This window comes from Ammospiza caudacuta, chromosome 3, assembly GCF_027887145.1.
Source record: "Ammospiza caudacuta isolate bAmmCau1 chromosome 3, bAmmCau1.pri, whole genome shotgun sequence".
In the NCBI taxonomy this organism is placed as follows: Eukaryota; Metazoa; Chordata; class Aves; order Passeriformes; family Passerellidae; genus Ammospiza; species Ammospiza caudacuta.
In genome coordinates, this window is record NC_080595.1 from 46,896,224 (window position 1) to 46,918,238 (window position 22,015).

At 40.3% G+C, this 22,015-nt stretch overlaps 1 long non-coding RNA gene across 1 annotated transcript in view; it reads left to right on the forward strand.

Moving 5' to 3' along the window:
* Nucleotides 1-747: 747 nt before the first annotated feature.
* LOC131556330 (uncharacterized) overlaps nt 748-22,015 on the forward strand; it is a 28,095-nt gene continuing 6,827 nt past the window's right edge. The window contains exon 1 of the long non-coding RNA XR_009274611.1: nt 748-854. This is a non-coding gene — a long non-coding RNA (uncharacterized LOC131556330). The remainder of the gene's footprint in view (nt 855-22,015) is intronic.

The following is a 22,015-nucleotide window of genomic DNA, read 5'->3' on the forward strand; positions in this document are numbered from 1 at the left end:
AAATAGATGTAACCTTGTTTCCAAAGCATGCTGCAGTTACGTAAAGCATAAAAGGACTGTTCATCTCTTTGTGAAAGGCAATGGGAGTTCTTTACAATTTATTCAGGTTCTTGCTCTGCAAGTTAAAACTTACAATGTTAATAGTGGCTCTACCCTGACAGCCTTTAAATGAGAAGGAGGACAGACGACCTTTGTGGCATCTGCTCTGGGTTTCTGTAGCACAAGAAACATTACAGTACCATTTTTGGGAGAGAAGAGACGAATTTCTGGCAAAGGAGCGCAACTGAGTGAAACAAGCTGCTGGCTTGCAACATTCTCTCCTCAGTAGCAGAGATCTGATTTTGCTCTTAGATTTATTACAACACAGTAAAGTTACAGCTGAATTTCACAAAGAATGGACCCTTAATTCACAGTAAGATAAATGTGCCCTTTATTCTGCTTCAATATAGATCATTCTTATCTATATATTTGACATCCAGGTTCACTAAGTCCAGGGACCATTGTGCAGCAGAACTATAAAAGAACATTCGTTCTGATTTAGTTTTGTAATCAATCTGAGGCTGTTGGATCTAATTCAAGGCCATCTCAGTGTCTTAGTTTTTAGAAGAGTTGTTCTTATTTTATATCAGCATGTGTTAAAGAAAATATTGGCCTCTTTTCCTGGAGCTGGACTTGTGCAATGCTTACATGTAAAAATAATCCCACTGAGACCCCCCTAGCTGCTTTGATTGCAAAAAGCCAAATGTTCCTATCCACTATACAGCAAGAAAAGGAGCAGAGGGCTCTACAAACTGGAAGAAAGAACAAGACAAAAGCACAGATGAGATAGGAAAGAGCTTTGCCCCATATTCCTGGTAAGTTTGCAGAATTTCTTCCATATTTATGCTGCAATTTGAAATCTCTTCAGAGAAGCCAGCCAGCAGCCAGCCAGCCCTGGAAAAAGAATTACCTTTAACAACCAGCATGTTTTTTAGTCAAAGTTAAAGCTTCTTGCAGCAATGCCAGCAGCATGTAGTTGTAGCTGCAATTGCCCACTGCAGCCCAGAGCAGTAGCAAAGCAGCTCTGGCAGGCAGGACTTTTAAGAGCTGGGCTACCACTCCGTGGAACAGCGAGCAAGAGCAAAGCAGTGCCCCTGCCATGATGGACTGCCACAGCCTGCTGGCTGGAACAGGGCCCTGGAGCCCTTGTGTGAGGCTCCAGGGCTGTGGAGAGGGGAAGGTGAAGTCAGCTGAGCAGCTGCAATGCACTCTGCATGCCCTGGCCTTCCCTTTTTTGCTCCTGGGAAGTCTCAGGTTCGCAGCATGCACAGGCTCCATAACACTCATGCTATCACAAACCTCTTCTCACTCCAGGAAAGTGCTTTGGGTTTATGTCAGTATGCAGAGCTTTTGAGAACGCTTCTCCTTTCTACAAAAGTAGAAAGGTAGGAGGAATTTCACCAAGATGAGCAGGAACTAGCACAGAAGCAGAGAAATGACTCCTCACAGTTTCATGGGTGCTAAAGTCTGACTAGCTTTTGGCTGACAGCTAGAGAAAAAATGAGAGAGGTGTGCTTTCTTTGCCCCCTTTTGCTCTCAGGAAAGATCTTGAAAGAGATCATTCCAGTAAGAGTAGAAAACGGAAGAAAAGAGACAAGGGAGGTAGAATAGAGATGACACCAAACTGACTGTTCACTCTCTCCTCTGTGATTCATTCCAACTTAGCCACTTGACCTGCAGACAACTCTTTCCAGCAAGGAGTGTGGGGGGGAAATCTCCTTTAGGGATGTCAGCATGGTGCTAATAATGCCAAGATTGTGGGTTCGATTCCTGTATGGGCTGTCCACTTAAGAGGGGTACTCAATGATCCTTGTGGGTCCCTCCCAGCTACAAATATCCTGTACTACTGTGATTTTTCTCTGAATAGAGAATGCTCAGTCATCTACAGTTTCCTCCCTCACTGTGAGAGAGATTACAGTCCAGAATGGAAACAGGAGACCTGTCATAGCAGTGATGGTGAATAGGGGAAGTTATTTCAGGCTACTGAAACAAATGTTGTAAAAAAAAAAAAAAAAACCACACCAAAATAAAAAAAAGAGCAACAAAAAAGAGAGAATCTGCCAGATCAGACAAACATGAGAGTCATTACTTCTCTGAGAAAAATTACCTGTGCTCTATCTGCTAGCTCAGTACCTCAGTGATGTGTGAACTTTCTCAAAAGCAAAGGAGCGATAGAATGCAAACAAGAAAAGAAGTAAGAACAAAACAATGAAGTTTTGTGTGACAGAAATTGGGGACTTTTGTGCTAACACAAAGTACTGATAGTCCTTTGCAATTTCCCTGCTTGGCATCAGCCCCTTGGTGTGGTCTCTCCTGTGTCACCAGCTGGCCATGAAGGGTTTCAGGCTGACAGCCAGCCAGAAGACCTCCACTGTAGTGGCCTTTGCAGAACAGGCTGGAGCTGGAATGCATGAAAGTGGAACTACTTTTCCTTTTTCATTTAAAAAGTAGCCCTTTCGCTTTTCTGAATCTGGGAAGAGACAAAGGTAAAATAAAATCTGGATCATAAGGATTACAAATTGTCAGCTCCAGTGAATTATCATTATCATGAATGTCATTATTTTTACTTAATGATGCATCTTAAAGAAACTACTAAATGTGCCCATTACTTTCTGTTAGAGCACATTACTGCATGGTAGAAGGTAGGATAATCTAACCAGTCTTCCTTAAATTTAGAATTCTTATATTTGGAAAACATTGCAATACTCTGAACTTCTATATGCAAGTTGTAACATTTATTGTACCTTACTATATTTTGCTCCATCTTAATACAGTTCTGCAGCAGTCAGCAAAGAGTCTATTCTGAGTTCCTCCCAGTTACAAGTTTTCCAAAGGAAATTCATTTTCCAGGGTCATTTTAAAAATATATTCCAAGCTGTTAGCAGATACTTTTCTTTGAACTGGTTTCAATCTTTGTTCTACAGCAGCCAACCCACTTGCAAAGAGTATTTCTAAGGCTTGTTATTCACATGCAAGATCCCAGCAACAGTACAGAACTCACTGAAGATGTGTGATATGGAATCACTTCCCCAGCAGACTATCCTGCCCCTAGAAACTTGCCATTAAAGGTAATTACCTACATCCCCCATCTAGAAGTCTGCACGTAGAGGGAACACTAACTTTGAAGGTTCTCCATTTTATTCTCTGGGAATATTTGAGCAATTCCTATTTGCAGCAGCACTAAAGTGGCTATAGAAAGATGTATACCCAGTTTAAGTAATTGATCAAGAGCTAAGACTACTTTTTTTCATTCTCCAGTCAGTTCTCAGACATCTCTAGGTGATGAACATACAGTTAACCCATGGGATTTACAATTGGACCACATGCCTCAGATTCAGTTAAAAATGTTTTAGCTGCTGGACCACAATGTCATATTAAGCACATGCCAATTCCCTGAGCCACTGCCAACCCTCAGATAGGCCATTTCTCTTTCTAACCATGATAACTGACTGTGGATAGTGAGTGATTCAAGAGGGGAGCAGCAAGCACTGCATCCTGGCAGTGAGAAAAGCTAAACCTGTTCATTCCATGGCTAAATTTGTCCCTTTCTGCTATCAGCCAAGGGTGACAGATGAAACATTGTATTAACCTGATGTAATTAAAAGATAGACCTAGCAGGAGACAGTACAAGTGACAGCTGTCAAAACATAGCTCAGGCACAACATTTAAGCGTCTCTTATCAGTGTTTATTCATTCATAGGTTGGACTAATAGAGAAGAGCTTGTGTACAGCTGCAAGTGCATGTCTGTACTGGGGAAGTGGTCTTTGCAGGTTTCTCATGGAGCTGTGCAACACTGGTGCTGATTGTTAACACATCAGCTCAGTACTTTGTATCTAAGACTGGCTCTAGACAGTGTTTTATATTTAGAGTGTTATGCATGACAGAAGTGGATCCCTATGATTCTTTGCTCGGCAGTCCTGTTTCTCCATCTCAGTGATAACCAATGGACTTCACTCAGCACAAACTGACCCTTTGGATATCTTTGGCTTAGACCATTCCTAGCTGGATAGAGCTGCCTTTGTAGTTAAATACAAGTACTACAAGTGAGGAGTGTTTGGCTAGATTTTCCTCTTTGTAGCGGGGATGGTCAGGAAAACCACTCTCCTGTCTTACAGTAGTAGCTTGAGTGACTGTAGGATTCATTCCAAATTGAAAATGAGTCTCCCACACTTCAGTCTGAGGAACAAATTCTAGTGTCTAAGCCATTTCTCTGGCTCCAGTCACAGGGAATGCTTCCAAGTACCCTACACAGCCCAATACATGCTCCCCTTGCAGACCACACGTGACTCAGCAACACAGGCTTGCCATTCCTGTTACAGTTCCACTCTGACACAAAGAAGGCAAAGGTTACCCTTAGATGGATGAAGCTAAATGTCATACTAAACTATAGAAATATATTCAATGAAATTTCTAAAACTTCTACTTCCTGAAATGCTATTAAGGCAAGGTCTGAATTTCTGCATCCATTTTTGGTAGCCCTCTTCAAGGAAGAGATCTAGAGAATAGCAGGTTATGATCAAAGGAATGGGGGAGATTTAATCTGGAAAAGAGAAGGCAGAGGGAAAACTATAAGCTTTATGCACATAAAATGCTACTGTAAAGCAGGGAACTCTTCCCAATGCCTGTTGCAATAGAACAGAATTAATGGCTTTGATTGCACAAGGGAGATGCAAATTTAACATAATGAAAGCTTTCTAGTGGGAAAGTTTAGCACTCAAAGACTGTATGTGGGAAATGTGGACCCTCCATTAGAGCAGGTTTTTAAGAAGAGATTAGACAATTATCTGGTCAGAACAGTTAAGGGAAGTGGATTCAAGAAGCTCTCACAGTATCTATTGATCCTATATTTACAGTCCTAGAAAAGATTTTTTTGTGTTGTTTCAGTGGCAACTGTCTGGTTCAGACTCCTGCTGACAGGGATGACATTCAAGAAAAGTGATGGGTAAAACACCTTAAAATGGATGTTTCTACATTTGCTTGCATACTACTGGGATGACTGAAACTCTGCAAACTTCAGCATGTGAACCCACCAAAACAGGGCTCTTTTGATTCAAAATGTGTGAGGCTGTAAGTGGAAGAAGGTATGGATGTTAGGCATCATGAAACCTCAATCCTGGAAGCTTCTGACTGGTTTCCCTTTTGATTTTATGATCACAATAAGGTTTAGATAAACAAGCACAAATATGAAATAGAAAGAAAAAATTATATGCTTTTAAAATACAAAAACTTAATTTGAGCACACAGGACGCACTTATAATGATCTCAGATATCCACAAGCCTCACTCATGCAGGTAATCCCCTGAAACCTGAAGGTACAGAACCCACAAAGAAACAGCACAGCTCATCAACATGGGAACCAGGACTGTGAGATTTGCAAGGCCAAGGCACCAGTGCATAACAGTAAGCTACTATTCTTGCATTACATCCTGGTAACTACTGGCTGCTGGAAAAAGGAATATGCTATCTGGAATGAAAATAAGAGATTAGGCAAAATTTATTTTGCTGCTGCCAATGAAATCAGCAACACAGGAGGCCAGATGTTAAAAAAAGAACATGTGTCAATATGGGGATATGCAGGTGTTACCTTTTAGCTCTGGGTGTTCCCCACTGCTGTATGTAATTTAAAGATCTGCTGCCATCAATAACTTATCCATCCAGTCTTGTGCTATTGTTACATTTTACTGTTCTTATTTTCAAGGACAGTTTCACATTTTGAGATGTATTTTTGTAAGGGAAATCCCTGCCATACTTTTCCTGTAGTGCTTTATTTTCTTCTGAACTTTTGACCTCACTATAAATGGATTTTTGGTTACAGTATTCAATTTATGTATCAAGACAAGGTCTCATCTGAAACTTCCTTATCATTCCTTTCCCACACCTCCTCCCCTAGGCTTCACACTAGATTTCAGGATTTAATTATTTTTTTTTACCTGACAGTACAAAGTGAGCCACTCTTTGGAAACTCTTCTTGCAGGGGAAAAGGAGTTTTAGTGGTAGTCTGACATGCCTTCACAAAGCACAGACCCAAAGCATCCCTGTTTTATGACTCCCATTTGCCCATGCAGCACACATCAGATGCTCAGCAAGGGATCTTCTGGTGTCAAAGTATAATTCCCACTGTGGGCATTAAATGAGATTAGCAGGTGGCAAGAAGTTCAAAGTAAATGAGAGACTGTTGATTATACAATAAGTGGTTAAGCTGCAAAACATCTTGGCAGAAATAAGTGTAAAAGTGTGTATATGGTCAAAATTGGAAAATTCACAATGAAAATCTATCAAGGATTCCTGAACACAAAGTTACCACCATTGCATTTAGGGAATACCTGAACCATAAATCCCTGGATTTTGGGGGAATATTCTGTGGAGGGATCACTACAGGCTTGCTGTGCTCTTATATTCCTCTCCAGGCTTCCCCAGCTGGCTATCACCAATTACAGGATGGTGATTAGGTGAACCTTTCTTTTGTCTTTGGGTGGCTCTTTGCATTTCTTACACAGAACTCCTTACAGGTGACAGAAGGTGGACTCTGCCCCATTTGTTCCTGTTTCATGCAAGCAGATTAGTCTCAGCTACAAAGTGGACAATACAATGCAGGCCCCAGCAAATCTCAGGTATGGAGCACAGGGCCTGCTCCTTGCTGCGAGTGCAGCCTCTCACGTGCTTGCAGCAGAGACACACCTGGCTCAGAGTGCCCCACGGCGCATCCAGCCAGCCTCAAGGGCAATGGCTGTGCTGAGTGCCTCCATCTGGCACAGAATCATAGAACCTTTGCTTTGGGGTTGGGTTGGAATGGACCTTAAAGTTTAGCTGGTTCCAACCCTCCTGTCCTCACTTTGGGGTTGGAACTGTGCAATACTGGGCATGGGGACACCCTGGAGCATTGCAGTGTGGGAAGTATCTTGGCACAGGACACTGCTCAGGAAAGGCATACAGCAGTCAAAGGCACGCTCCCAGCTGCAGCCTAGCACGTGTCCCCACCTCTTCAGATCAGCAGTGTGACTGTTCAGAAACCCCTTAGGTCCAGAACCTGTGCCTCAGTTTCTCCTGAAAGTAATGTAGGCACAAATAATTCATGATATCACATCTTGAGCTTGACATACTTTCAAAACCACTCAAAACCAAATAAAAACCCCCTTGCCATAGCAACTACCCTACTGTTAACCCAAAGCTGAGGCTTTTAAAATCTGTGGTCCTGGGTATTTAGATGCACTGTCATTCCTACTGATACCAGCCACATCCCTTAATTGAAAGTCATGCACAGCCCATACATGGTGGGTAGAAAGAACCAAGAGAAGAAGGTCTCCACTAAGGAAACCACCAAACCATTCCTTCATGAGCTGCAATGGGCCTGCCTCACACAGCATAACTGTAGGCAGAGAGACAGCTCTCTCCAGACCTGTTTAAAACACAGTGCAGAGATTAAACAACTGCCTACCCTACTGCCTACCCTTTTTTTTCTTTTTTTGGCTCTCCTGCCTTCTCTCTTATACAATGAACACCATGGAACAAAGAGTGCAGCCAAAACAAACATCACTTAGACCAAGAACTTGATGTCAGAGAGTTGAAAGTGAAGCTCCCAAATTCAGAAGAAAACACCTACTAGAGTTCTCTTCAAGAGCACTATTGGGATGATGACTTTTGCTTCAGCCTACAACAAAGGAACAACCACACACCATCAGTTACAAGCCCAGTCTTGAGATGAGGAACCTGGTCCCTGTCAGGAGGTCTATGCTGCATCACTTCCTCAGGAGATCAGCAGTGAGAGCAGCACCCACCCCACGAGCATCTGATGGCTCTTGTTAGAGAATACATGAGCCCCAAATTACTAACTTGAGAGATGGAAATCAGTGGAAACAGTTTATGCAAGCCTCTGTGATCTAAGTTGCCATTATTGCATTAGGAGAATTCATTAGTCATATCATTCTGGGGATGCTGTGCCAGCTTGTGTTCAGCCTCAGAGCCCTCATCAAAATATGCTATTTGGAAAAGCCAATTTCAACCGTTTCCTAAAGAACAAACCCTTATTTGTGCATATTTACCCAAACAGACTTAAAATGAATTCCCAAGTCTTTGCAGACTTCACACAATTCATCAATTTCTCATGATCAGTCTGGGGAGGTGCAGAGGAGGCTCATGGTACTTTCATGTTTTCTCATTAAAAAACACCCATTGGTACATTAATAAGACAAGAGCATCTCAGCAGGACATCTAGCTATGTGACATTTCAAGCCTTTTGAAGAAAATGCACAGAAAGGAAATGAACCCCAGCAGTTACAGCCAGCAAGACAACAAGTAAATGAGCTTTTCGTGTGGAGAACAAAGAGAGAGGGTGTCAGGAATGGATGAAGTGAAGATATGACAGAAGAGGGGAGATCATTCTGCCTGAGAGCCTCATTAGTATCAACAGACTGGAAAGAATGAAAGACTTCAGAGGTCAAGCTGTCCTGATGTGTCCATCTCACTTAGGCTAGGATAAAAGCCACCAAAAAACCACTGTTTCATTCTTTCCTGTGTATCACACCCACTACTGAGCCCCATTCCGAAAGAGCTAAACAAACTGTTTACATTTTTTGAGTGTATGTATTACACTGTGTTTATTTTTAAAGTTTTAGTTTCAGAGTAGCCTTGCAGGGTAGGACAAAGGTGGAGTAAACACTGCCTCATGGAGTAAACTCTAAAAAAAGTATTCCTTAAATTTGTTACATATCTCAATTTTTTTTTTTTTGCAGAGATGCCTCTTTATTTGGGTGTACCATCTACGTGTGGTAGATGTGGTAGATTATCTTTCCCTTCTTTCAAACAAACTTTGTCTGAAACCACACAAGCTATGCCTACAACAGCTACCAGCACTTAATACCCCCTTTGATGCCACTGCCATATTGACCAGCACTTCTCCACTGGGAGCAGCTATTAAGCTCCACCAGACTGTGAGAGTGAAAAGCATCTGCAAATATTGGCTACAAGTCTAAATCCTGACCCACCTGCTCTAGAGCATGAGCAGCTGCTGGCAGTAAAAGCAAATAAATGCATGCTTTCCAGAAATATGTCCTAATAGTGAAAAATTGTCTTTAAAACATGGATTCACCTCTTCAAGGCTGCCTTTCTATATAAGCCCCTGAGTTTGAGAAATACAGGTTTAGTGTGTACCTGGGTGAGTGCATTCCCCACCTTGCTGAACCTCCTTCACCTTTATTCAAAAGGGTTTCTCCCTCTGGCAAAAGGAGAGCAGAAGTCTTTCATGTATTCACTTCAATAGTTCCCATTTATTCCCGTGTGCTTGGCAGCCATCCTTCCAAGTAGCCTCCATAGTTTGTTAACATACTGGATTTATTCATCCCATTTTACAGTTTGTTGAACTTTCCCTTAAACTCTTCTCTTCAACCAAGAAATTCAACTTTTAAAGTCAAAGGTAGAGAAACATCTTAATGCCATATATTTTCCACCACCTGCCCCCAGGCCTTTTACATATATTTGCATATTTTTGGCATAAAACTTTTTTGGGTAGTGCCCATAAAACACATCATATTCTTGTGGGTTTTTTTAAACTTTGGGTTCTTTCCATGTAGGAATAAAATACTCTCACAGAATGCCACATAGCATAATCAAACCTTCCAATTTATTGTGCTGTTTGGGAAATTTCCACTCAACAAACTGGACAGTGCCTTTTTTAGGAGTCATAGAAAGGCTGAAGTACACCAGTACAACACACATTTCCAAAGTATTTTTATCACAATCTTAAAACATCCACATTTCATTTCTATCAAGGGAAAGGGTATTTTACTTGCATGACTTGTCAAATTGCCTTCAGATTTTTTTTAAAAAGTTTAAAAATGCTTCAGTACTATAATCTTTTAAAACATATCTCCAAAAACAAATTTCAATCCATATGGATACATTTTTTTTTCAAACAAAGGAAACCAGAAACTGACATTGCTGGAACTTGCCATAAAAACAAAATCAACCCCAAAACAAACAAAAACCAACCATCCAACACAAACCAACAATAACAAAAATAACCCACAAAACCAACCTGCATTGTAAAAGGTAAAAATTCAGAAATTTTCATTAAAAGATCTGGTTTTCATCTCAAAAAAGTTTCCTACATAGTTTTGGGACTTGTGACTTTTTATGGTTGTATGCTTTCCATAAAAATCAAGCATTTTCATGGGGAAAAAGCAGTTCCCTGACCAGTTCTTTAGAGCACCTTGTATTATCTGTCCATATTTGTCACACATAAGACAAGAATAAAGATATCCCATAGGTGGATTCTTACATACTGACTATAATATTAGGAAGCAGGGGCAAATAACTAATTTATGAGCTGATATTTATTATCTTTTCAAAGTGATTAGGAATGTGTTTCTGAAGTAATGGAACTCACTAGCGTTAAGGAACCTTTTAGCACACCCAGCCCAAAGCACAGAATTCACATCCAGAAAACCCAAAGACAACTAACATAAAAAGTATGTGGATGGGAGACATTTGGAAACAGTATTCCTATATCAAAGCTAAGTTGGAAGAAAATAAATACTTGGCTTTTATTTTGGTCTGACATTAAGAAACAAATGGGATTTTTAACAAAGTACTTCAAGTTGACCCTTTGGTATTAAACTGCAAATAAACTTTCAGTAAGAACTCCCACAAATCCAATATTATATCTGCACTAGTGCTGACAGTCACCAGAACAGCAGTTTATAGTACATTGGGCTGGCATACAAGACCTACAGATAATAAAGGAAATGTATTTCCAAAAACCTATAACCTGCAAAAAGAATTGTTTAAGTCATATCTAAGCTTGTTTTCCTTAGATGCAGAATCAGAAAATACTATTTCCTGTGTCAGCTCCTAGAGAAGCAGTATTCACATTTTTCTTCCTCAGTTATATTAATGAGGTAATAAGTATGTTAATAATAATGTTCTTCTTACAAAATTCTGATTTGCTGCATTGTCACCAAAAATTCTCTACAGATACCAAATATGCCGTTGGTTTTGATGCGTAATCAAACTAAAAAGTCCACTGAATTATTTAACTTCCATTAAAAAATAAACTACTTTTGGGGTAGTTTAAGGAAGGTGACAGTTCATTACTACTCTAAGGTGCAATTTGAGCAGCCTCCACACCTCTGGTTAAGGGCAACAAGTGCTTCTACTCCTAAGCAGAGAGACTGAATGAAGAAATTGCCTACTAGGGTGCCAGGCTGTGGAGGAACTTCTGGTGTACCTGACATTTAAACTAACACTTCCAAATTGTTTCCCATCTAGAACTGAATGGCACTATTTGGATACTAAATTGGAATCCAAACCACACCTATTGTTCTTCCAGTAGTCTGAACTGTTTATAATAACCCCCTTCAGATCCTGAAAGCAGACATCACTTCCTATGAAGGCACAAACACACATTTTTCAAATACCCGCAAATTATCCTTGTAGCAATTGGAAATGGCTGCAGGAACAAGTCCAGAGAAGAGATATTATGAAGCTGGTTAAAAACAAGGAAGACAAACACTGCACAGCAGCACACAACCTGCTCTAGAGAGCAGCACCTCTGGGAGGAGCTCTATCATGCTGAAAATTGTAGTATGGTGCTGTCCCAGAGAGTTAACACATCAAACAGCAAGAAGAAAAACATGGCACCAAATTATACTGGTCTCATCTGCTGTATGCTGAGAGTACTACCTCCCTCTAAACCACACTCTTCTGAAGAAATGTTTTATGACTATTTTCCTACTTTTCACTCTTTATTCTTTAATTGTTGATGTATGGGAAGTTTGAACTATCCACTGCCAGTTTCAAGAGGCATCTAGTTTACATTTGAGTCAGGCTATGTGTATCCTACATATGTCCTCTACATACCTTTTCAAAATCTTGGACAATTTAAATAAATTTAAATTTTTAAATAATGATGCCAGATGCCACTGGGTAAGTGAAGAAGACCTTCAAGATATGTCATTATACATTTTTTCTCCTAAGTGTACTCCTGTTGTCTAAAATGGCACAAGTCTGTCCCACAGTTTTATTTTTCTTGTGGAGACACTAATAAGGGGTGTCTCTCCATCCTCCTTGGCTTCTTCCTGAAGCCTGTATGATTATTATGCCCCTGAGATCAGTGCCCTCCTGCCAATCTGCCTAAATGTATTGGTCCACTTCAAAAGTTGTTCACAGAGCAAGCAGACATGATCCCAAAAACCTGCTTGACTTAGGAAACAATGCTGTAAGAAGACAAGAGAGCTGTGTAGAGGTAAAAGATACTCTAGTACCCCTTCACACTGCACTGAGAGAGATGTTAAAAAAATCCAGTGCCAGAAACACTTTCAAAATCCAGTCTGAGAAAGCAGCATGACACAGCACTTGCGTCCCCAAATAAAGAACCTCCTGAAGATTTTTCTACAGCCACACCCCTCCACAGGATTTGTGGCTGCTGTGATATCTGGCAAGGAGCCAGAACCAGCAAGCCCCCTCACAGAGTCACCCCCAACCTAAACCAAATAGACTTTTACAGCAGGACTGAATTGTTATTTCTCAATTAGGAACAGGACTTGCAATTTCTATAATTTGTCTGCCTTTTCCTTGTTATGTACAGGCATTCATCTTTGCTTTTACTTAAATAGTATCTTCCCTGGATGAAGGGGCAGGAAATATTTCTTAACAATCTACACCACACTGTTCTTCAAAGCTTGCAATAAAATAGCAATAAAACTGGACCCTAAATGGTCAGTATTAAATGAATTCACAGGAGGTCTCTAAAGCCCAATACAGTAAATCCGTATGTACTGTGTGACAGAGACCCCACAATTGTGGAAAGCTCAGAAAGTATTGATGGAAATTTCTGACAACTGCTGGCATAGGCAAGGACTTTTTGTCTACAGAGACAGAAAAGCAAGATAAAATTTCACTTCCTTCACAGACTTAAGACAGTGAGAACTAAACGTAAATCCTCTGTACCAGAACAGAGAAGAAAAGTTGTTGGGTTTTTTTCATATCCTCACCCCACAAGAAAAAGCATGGAATATTTTAACTAGATGTGTAGGCCTCTGTGGATAACACATACTGGTTTGAGGACAGTCAGTCTCTGTTAATGGGAGTGAACTCACAGCCAAGCAGAGCTGGCTGTGTGTAGTGCTCTGTAGTGTTGGCCTTTGAGGAACACTGATGAAAGGCTGGGGACAAACCATTTAGCCATGGATGCTTAAAAGAACAGGGGAGGGAGAGTTCTGAAGAGCTGCTGTTTTCATTTACAAGCCCTGACAGGTCATAAGCAATACTGTTGCTTTAACTTGTGGTTTCTGTAACAAAATCAGACTGCTCAAGGTAGTCAGACCATTTGTCCACAACACACACTGGGAGCCAAGGACAAGCCCCACATGCAGTGCAAGTAAGGTTAGCACTGCAAGATACCTTTCTGTAACTTGGAGCCTTGTTGCAATACAAAGACTGTGCTGTTTCTCTCTTCTGGAACTGCAATTTGCACATTAAACACAAACCTAGAGCAGATAATACCAAGTCAGGTCATTTATAGCTTTGGCATCTCTATTGCAACTGTAGAGATGCATTCCCTGTGAACTGCTCAGCTCTCAGACAGGATCAGCCCAGGACTGAACAGTGGGGAGAGAAGAGCAGCACTATCAAGCACAGGAGACACCATCCTTTCACTGCAGCTAGGACCATGGGAAACCAGAGACACAAGTAACTTAGAAACTACAACATAAGCCACTACATCCATGAAGCTGAATGGATGATTTTCTCCTCTTCTGCATCACAGAATACTCTGAGTTGGAAGGGACCCAAAAGGAACATCAACCCCTGCAAACCTGGCATTATTAGCACCATGCTCTAATCATCTGAGCTGATCTCAGGGTCTGCATGATCACCTTAGCCTTGAAACATGACTAACATGTGAACTGAACACAACACTGAACAGGACTGTATTAAAAAGAAGGACAAGAGTCTCTTGGAGACTTTCTCAGAGCCCACTCATTCAAAATGTTCAAAGGGAAAATGGCTTTTACTGCACCACTCTCTTGTATGATTCTGGGCAGCCTGGGGAAGCTACTCACACAGCTTTGAGAATTAATACATTTTCCCACATTGAGGACTTTACTACAGAAACCATTTCATCCAAACCAAACTGATTGAAAAAACACTGGTTTTACAACCCAAACAAACAAAAACCTTGCTGTGATGAGCCATCAGCAAGTTAGTCCAGAAAAAATATTAAAAGATTTATGCTACAATAGTGACTCATAAAAGTAGGAGAGATTACTCTGACAGGGAGTAAAGTGTTTAGCTAAAATTACAGATAATAAAATAATTCCCTTCAGAGTTATTTTTCTATGAGCTAGAACAGATGCAACTGAAGTTGCTACAATAATGGATGATTTGGTATCTTTAGATTATTGTTTCAGCTAGGTCAGGCTCAAGCTGCTTCTGGATCCTACCAGAACTTTTTCTGTGCCCAGTGCATTGATGAGATGTTTTCTTGTGGATGGCATCTTTTCAGCACAGCAGGCAGAAATAAAGCAGAGAGTATAAGTCAGAACAAAGCAGTGGGGAGAGAAGGGAGAAGACAAGAAAGGAGAAGTAGGGAAGAAAGCAGTAGCCCCTATGAGACACATTCCATCTTGCAAAATTAAACATGATTTTTATTCTCCTGGAGCTCCCTCTTGCATTGTTGAGAACTCAGTATAACAGAATATTCTGAGTTAGAAGGGACCCACAAGAATCACTGAGTCCAACTCCTGGTCCTGCACAGGACAGCCCCAAGAGCAACACTATGTGACCACGTGTACTGTCCAAACACTTCCTGAACTTTGTCAGGCTTGGGGCTGTGACCCCTTCCTTGGGGAGCCTGTTCCAGTGCCCAAGCACCCTCTCAGTATAGAACCTTTTTCTAATATCCAAAACTTGGATGGCTTCAGGCCATTCCCTTGTGTCCTGTCACTGGTCACCACAGAGAAGAGATCAGTGCTTGCCTTTCCACTTCCCCTTACAAGGAAGTTGTAGACTGCAGTGAGGTCTCCCCTCCAGGCTGAACAGACCAAGTGACCTCAGCTGCTCCTCAAATGCCTTCCCCTCAAGGCCCTTCACCATCTTCATTGCCCTCCTTTGGGCACTCCCTAACAGTTCACTTTCTTTCTTATATTGTGGCAGCCAGATCTGCCCCCAGCACTTGAGGTGAGGCTGCCCCAGAGCAGAGCAGGACAATCCCTCTCATGCCTGGCTGGTGATGCTGAGCCTGATGCCCCCAGAGCAGGGTTGGCCCTCCTGGCTGCCAGGACACTGCTGGCTCTTGTTCAACTTGTCATCAACCAGGGTCCCCATGGCCTTTCTGTGGCGCTGCTTTCCAGCATCTCTCATTCCCCAGTCTGTCCATACATCCAGGGTTGCCCCATTCCAGGTGCAGAGTCCAGCACTGTCCCTGGTTGAACTTCATATGGCTGATGATTGCCTGGCCCTCTGCAGGGCCTCCCAGCCTTCAAGGGAGTCAGCAGCTCCTCCCAGCTTCACATTGTTTGTGAACTTGCTCAGTATCCCTTCCAGTCCAGCATCCAGGTCATTTATGAAGATGTTGAAGAGTGCACGGCTGAGGATGGAGCCCTGTGGACTCCCACCAGTGACAGGTCACCAGTCTGATGTCACCTCATTCACTGTAACCCTTTGTGCTTGACCCTTTGCACCAGCTCACCCATCTCATTATGTGTTTCTCCAGCTGTGTGCTGGACATTTTGTCCAGAAGGATCCTGTGAGAGAATCAAAATCTTTACTGAAATCAAAAAAGATTACATATATTGGCTTCCCTTGATCAATTTGGTGGGTTACCCTGTCATACAAGGAAATTAGGTTTGACAAGCAGGACTTCCCTCTCTCAGGAAACCATAGTGGCTGTGAGACATGTCACTCTTATCAAATACAAGCCTATCTGTGGGAAGAACACCAGAGAATATATTGTCCTCTCACACCAGTAGAACCCCATGTAAGTAACACTCTGCATAGAGCAGAATGTGTCCCACAGACATCCATCTCTTTGGGGAGAAGAGGGGTTACTTCCCCTTACCACCGCAAGTTACATTGCTGAAGCAACTGCAGCCCTTGCTTTCAGTTTGTTATTGCCAGATTTGAAAGTACTATACTCTTACACTGAACAAAATCAGCTTGAAAACTACAGCTACAGAAGATCTGAAGAATGAGAAGAATCATAACAACCTCTGAGTAGTCCAGAAATGCTGAACAACCTTTCCCAAATTAGCAGTATCAAATTCTTTCACAGACTTTGTACACACAGTTTAAGAGGTTTGGATTTCATCTCCAATCTGTTACGTTACAAGTAACATGTCAGCATTCACTGGAATTTGCAGGACTCTCCACAAGGGCTAAGAAACAGTCCAGGGAATCACTCAAGTGTTGCTGAAAAACAGTAGCAAGAACTTGGTGATCTGCCAGGTCTCACTGGAGATCCAGTGAGGACACAGGTGATCAGGATGAGCAGAGACCAATCTAAAAAAAGTAATACTGCTTTGAGAGATGAACCACAGTGAGGGAGAGTGTTTCTATTCCTTCCAACACAGTGGAAGTATTCCAGGAATCTGCACTTTTAAAAGTAGTTTTTTACTTTCAGTAAAATTGAACCTTGGAATTTTCTGTAGAGTAGGAATGCACATCAACTACAAGTAAGTTTAAAACAGAAAACACTCTTCTAGTCCGAGCAGACACACTCACACAACAATTCCCAAGTCACTTTAATAAGCTGCAGTCAAAACTAATTGTATGGAGAAGTGCACAATCAGATTTAAGGTCTTGGAAGTGATGGAAAATCCATCATGACTGCTACAACCCAGGAGCTAATTACCATCCCATTAGAAAATCTAGCACTCTATTTCTAGTATGAATTCATCCAGTTCCCCTATTACAGCTCATTAAAACTGCCATACTAGAAATCTTCCTGTGTGTATTAAGATTGATATGTCACCTCAAGTCACCTCAATGGGTAAATCTGAGAGCTTACCTTTTATTTTGGGGGACGTAATGAGTTTTCTATACCACTTTTCTCTCATCTCTTCCTTCCTAAGCGTATTAACACCAGCACAGATGACCCAGTAACAGGCAGAATAATAATGGCAGAATAAGAATGTGCTTTTCTATCCCTGCTCTGGATTCATTATGCTACACAGCCTATAAGGACTGTGATAGCTACTCAGTCTCTAGGAGTATGTGTTCAACCAACTACCCCTCAACCCCTGGCCCTTCCCTGCTATTTCTGAAGCTTTCTTTCTCAAGATGCAGCCCCCACTGTGCAAGTGGGATCAACATCTTTGTGCTTCTGAAACACACAAGCTTTTATTTTTCATGTGCAAATGCTCTTAGTTTATAATGCAATACCTTCTTCATTTGTTTTATCCTACCAATTTTATTGTCTCCAAACTTCCATGCAATGCCTTATATTTTCTTCATGCGACAGAGGGGAACTAATTCTATAGATGAGAGAATTACTTAATCTTCCTTAATCTTAAAAAACTGTAAGCAAGACTGGTAGATTTTCTGTACAAAAGATGGCCAGCAGCATAAAGGACACCAGTGTTATTGATGAACGTGCCTCAGTTCCACCAAGACATCAGACACAGGCAAAAGCCTATTCCTCCATTCACTCCTCATAGCTCATTTTGATTTATTTTGTTTTAAAAAACAACTCAAGCCTCACAGTTCTTCTTTAACTGAAAATCTACCAATAGTGATATTTGGTGGCTACAATGTGCGATAAGCATATAAAATTCATAGCTAATGCTAATTATAAAAAGCTTAATTTGGGAGCTATGTATGCTCTGGACCATAGGATATCTAGGAAAGAAGTAAGGAGAAAAATTACTATCACCTTTATTATGAACTATGCCCCCAAACAGCTTTTTTTATAAATACAGACTTTTCAAAATCACATAAGCTTTTGTAAAAAGAGGAAAGTTACTATTTCTGATGAGCTTTTGTTGTGGTTGGGTTTTGCTTGTTTCATTTAATGCCATTTAGCAAATCCTTTTGACAGAAAATTCCTCAGGAAAGTCAGAATTGGTCTTCTACCACATCTGTATTTTTATGATAGGAAAATACTAAGAAATGTATAAAATTTATTGTCTGTCTGCCACTATTTTAAGTGTAGCTTGCCACCAGTTCTTTCTTTCAAATTATGTTCTGCAACACATGAAGAATACTGGAGGAGTAGAATGAAAGAAACGGATTACCCTGAACAAAAAGTTTCACTGATTTGCATTTCCCTCAATTTGAATGTTTCAAGCTGATTATTTTTCTAAAGTCTGTTTTTCTCCAGATAATTATTTTCCTCATATGCCTCTTAAATAATTCTTTTCCATACTCAAGGACAACACTCTTTAGACATTTTATTAGCAACTCATCCAGTCTGTCATCAGGATCCCCCAAAACTGGACCAATACTGTAGTTCCTGGTGACTCACTGCTTTCCAGTTTTCCTGGGCACTCCAGTGTATGTTCATGTTCAACGCACTCCTACACTGGTGCAGCTTCAGTGCAGAGCAAGAGAGAGCACAACAGCTGGGATGATCCCTACTGTATGAGCCTAAGTGCCCAATGTGTCAGACTGGCAAAGGCAAAGAGAGACAGAAGTTGGGATACAATCTTGGAGGTCCTCTGTTAGCCTAAATCTGCCCCTCCATCACACAGGACACATTAAAGGCAGGGAATAGAAGATGATTTTCTGTCATCACACAGCCAAACTTCCTGCTCAGAGGCCACATTCTGTCTCTTATTTTGGTTTTAGTGATGCTGTAAAATGCATAGTCTATTACCAGGCAAAGGAGAAGGAAGCAATTTTAAAACTGATTCTGTGTGAAAAGAAGAACAAAGAGAAAGCAAAGAAACCAACTTTTCACACAGTATAATTATTCCAGAATTCCACATACATCTAGTGCACCATAAACTGTAATTGTGGGATAAACTGTAATTCATGGTTTTTTAAATTTCTAAGCACAGGAAATTCTCTCTCCTTGTACCCTATTCTCTCCTTGCCTTGCTTCTACTCTTGGCAGGGAGAAGCAATTCAACATAAGAAGCATCAAAGGAATAAGAAGTCAGAGTTCAATGGTTTCTACAAGATAATCAGTGCCTCACACTTGCTAGAAACTAAGATGAGAGGATTAAAAAAAACCCCAAATCCATAGTTTTGAAGCAGTAAGTAGTTCATAAAAAGTTGCTTTGTGGAGACAGAAAATCATTTGGAAAAACTTCTTCCCATGGGTTTTATTGCATCTTAATGAGAAGCCTTTATGACGAGCAAGTCAATACCTACAACAAAGAGGAAGATACATCTAAAACTTCAGGTACAAAACTAGATTGCACTTTTCAGTAAGAATAATATAGCAATCCAGCAAGTTTTAACAGTGCAAATGGGGAAAGACTGCTTACATTAAGTGGCATTGTGCTTGTGCACTACTTATAAACTCTAACTGTTTAAGTATGTGCAATACTTAGGGATTATTCTGGCAAAACAGAAAAAGCCTCAGTAACACCTACAGACTCCTTTTTAATTCCTCTAGGTGTCCATAAAAGTAAATTGAATAATGAGTAGTGTTTGCCACACTATGATCTCTGCTGGATTCAGTCCTATTTATATGCCATTGTGAATTACTGACACACTGTAGCAGTATTTTTCTGTGTATGATAAAGATAAAACACAACATGTAATTTGTTGACTCATCCTCCAAAATCAATTAATCTTCCTTAAATGCTGTTTGCTTTGGAGAAAAAGTAACAAGGAAAAAGAATAACATCATGATGAAGTTATTCAAGTATTAAGGTCACCATTATGGAAAAAAATTATCCAAATATATTGCATAATGCTCACATCTCCATGAAAGTGTACTTAGAGCTATGAAACTTGACAGGCTAGAGACACTGTTACAAGGTTAAAAAATTCTATACATTCAAGGAAATCATTTAGAATCTGCACTCATGGCTCCATCCTGACCTGCAAACCTCTGACTCTGTACACTGAATATCTCAGCTGAAAAAATAAAACTCCTCATTAGAAGATGAACTTTCCTAATACTGACCTGACTAGCCAAGAAAGGTTTAAAATAACTTGTCATCCCAGGGAAAAGAAAGAACTGACTTTAATAGGACTTGAGTGAGGAGAGACAAATGGAAGAGTGGCCTATGGATGTTGTGTGCAGTTTGTTCATTGTTTTGAGTGTTGGTGTTACATTGCTTACATCGGGATGATAGGAAGCGAGGTAGATCCAAGATGACCCAAGGTATACATGATGAGAACTGCTAGGAATATGACATATGGAGTGGAGAGCACTGAAGTTGTTTCCACTTTATTTCACTTGATTATACGATACAGCTATCTGTATTTCCCTTAAATGTTCCTTTTCCACTCCAAGGAATACCCTCCAGAATTTTGAACTGTAATACTCCTATGCAGATAAATATATTCAGCATATTAGGAAAGTCTTCTTCTACTGACAAGATAATCCTCATCAAATCAAACTGTTTTTATGAATTCCACAAGCCAAATCTGATGTCACCCTGAAGTCAGACTTCTTAAGGGCAACAAAAAACATTTCAATCAACCATTATTTTCATCATGCCTCACCATAGAAAAGCAACTTGAGCCACATGCTGCAAACAAGAGTTAAATTAATTTGGGGATTTATTTAGACTGGTAAAGAATATTTTTTAAACTGCCAACAGACATCTGTTTTGATACTGACAACCATTCATTAGCCTTGGTGTTTGCCAGCATAGTGCAGCAGCTGTTATTTTCTTGTTATATATTTTCATAAAATGTGGTCATTGTTTAAGCCACATTCTAACAAGGACTCAGAATTAAACTGAACTAGGTAAATTAAATTTGAATGTTATTCTCCAATGTGAATTAATTACAATGACACATTGAAGTGAGAAGAAATAATTAATGTTCTGCAAATAGTTGCAAAATGGTTGCAATGTTAACCTTTGGCTGATGGTTATGCACAAGTGGAAATAAGAATATACTGAAAATGCTTGTTATTGTGTCTCTGAGCATTCTCTTATAACATAGATGGGTGGATAAATAATGTATATATGACAGAAGCACACACATCTCTACACATATAAACACAGTCAGGGATTCAAATTTTGGGTTTTTATCCAAGCCAACATATTTAGTGGGAAAGAACAAAATAATTCAAATAAACAGGAAATCTCTGTCTTTTCTCTGTCTCTCTAAACTGACATGCAGTCAAGATTCAGACAGCTTCCTATTTCTCTTCTGATACAACAAATGGTGAGATGTAATTAAGAAATTTATCCTTATGTTATTTCATTGTAACAGCACAGAATGGTAAACCTATCTAAGATCTCTCTAGATTTGACTGGCTCATCTGATAACAATCTGAAGTGCTAGATGCTCATTTAGACTGAATTTTAAATCCCTAAATGTTCACCTATCACCAGCTTACAGACTGCAGAGAGAAGAAGACTATTTACTTTTTCTTTTGTTTTTCTTGTATTTCTTTTTTCCCCTTGAATTTTCTACTTGTGAAAGGTCCGAAGTTACTGTAACTTAGCTTAGTATTGATCATGATAACTTGAGACATCAGTGACTAGTGTTCTTAGAAAACATTTAGTATCACTGCTCACTAGGCATGATGCTTAAATGTCCTGCCATCCCTTGAGGAATTATATGCCAAACTTAAGATGTAAATTACTTTAAATAGTGATATATTCTTTGAATGCTGCTTTGATTGATACAGTTATTATAACAACTAATAGCACCTCCTGTAAAAGGTGCTGGGACCAGTTTGTGCTGACGAATGGTTAGTTGTGGGAGCCAGGATTCTCAGTTTATTCACTTTAAATAAAACTCCAGAACATTAGGATTAAAGAGCAGGAAAAGCACAGAATGATGAGCACTACCAGCAAGGAAAGAGTGTCAGAAGTATATTTAAGACTCTCCAAGCAGCATTCAGGTTTT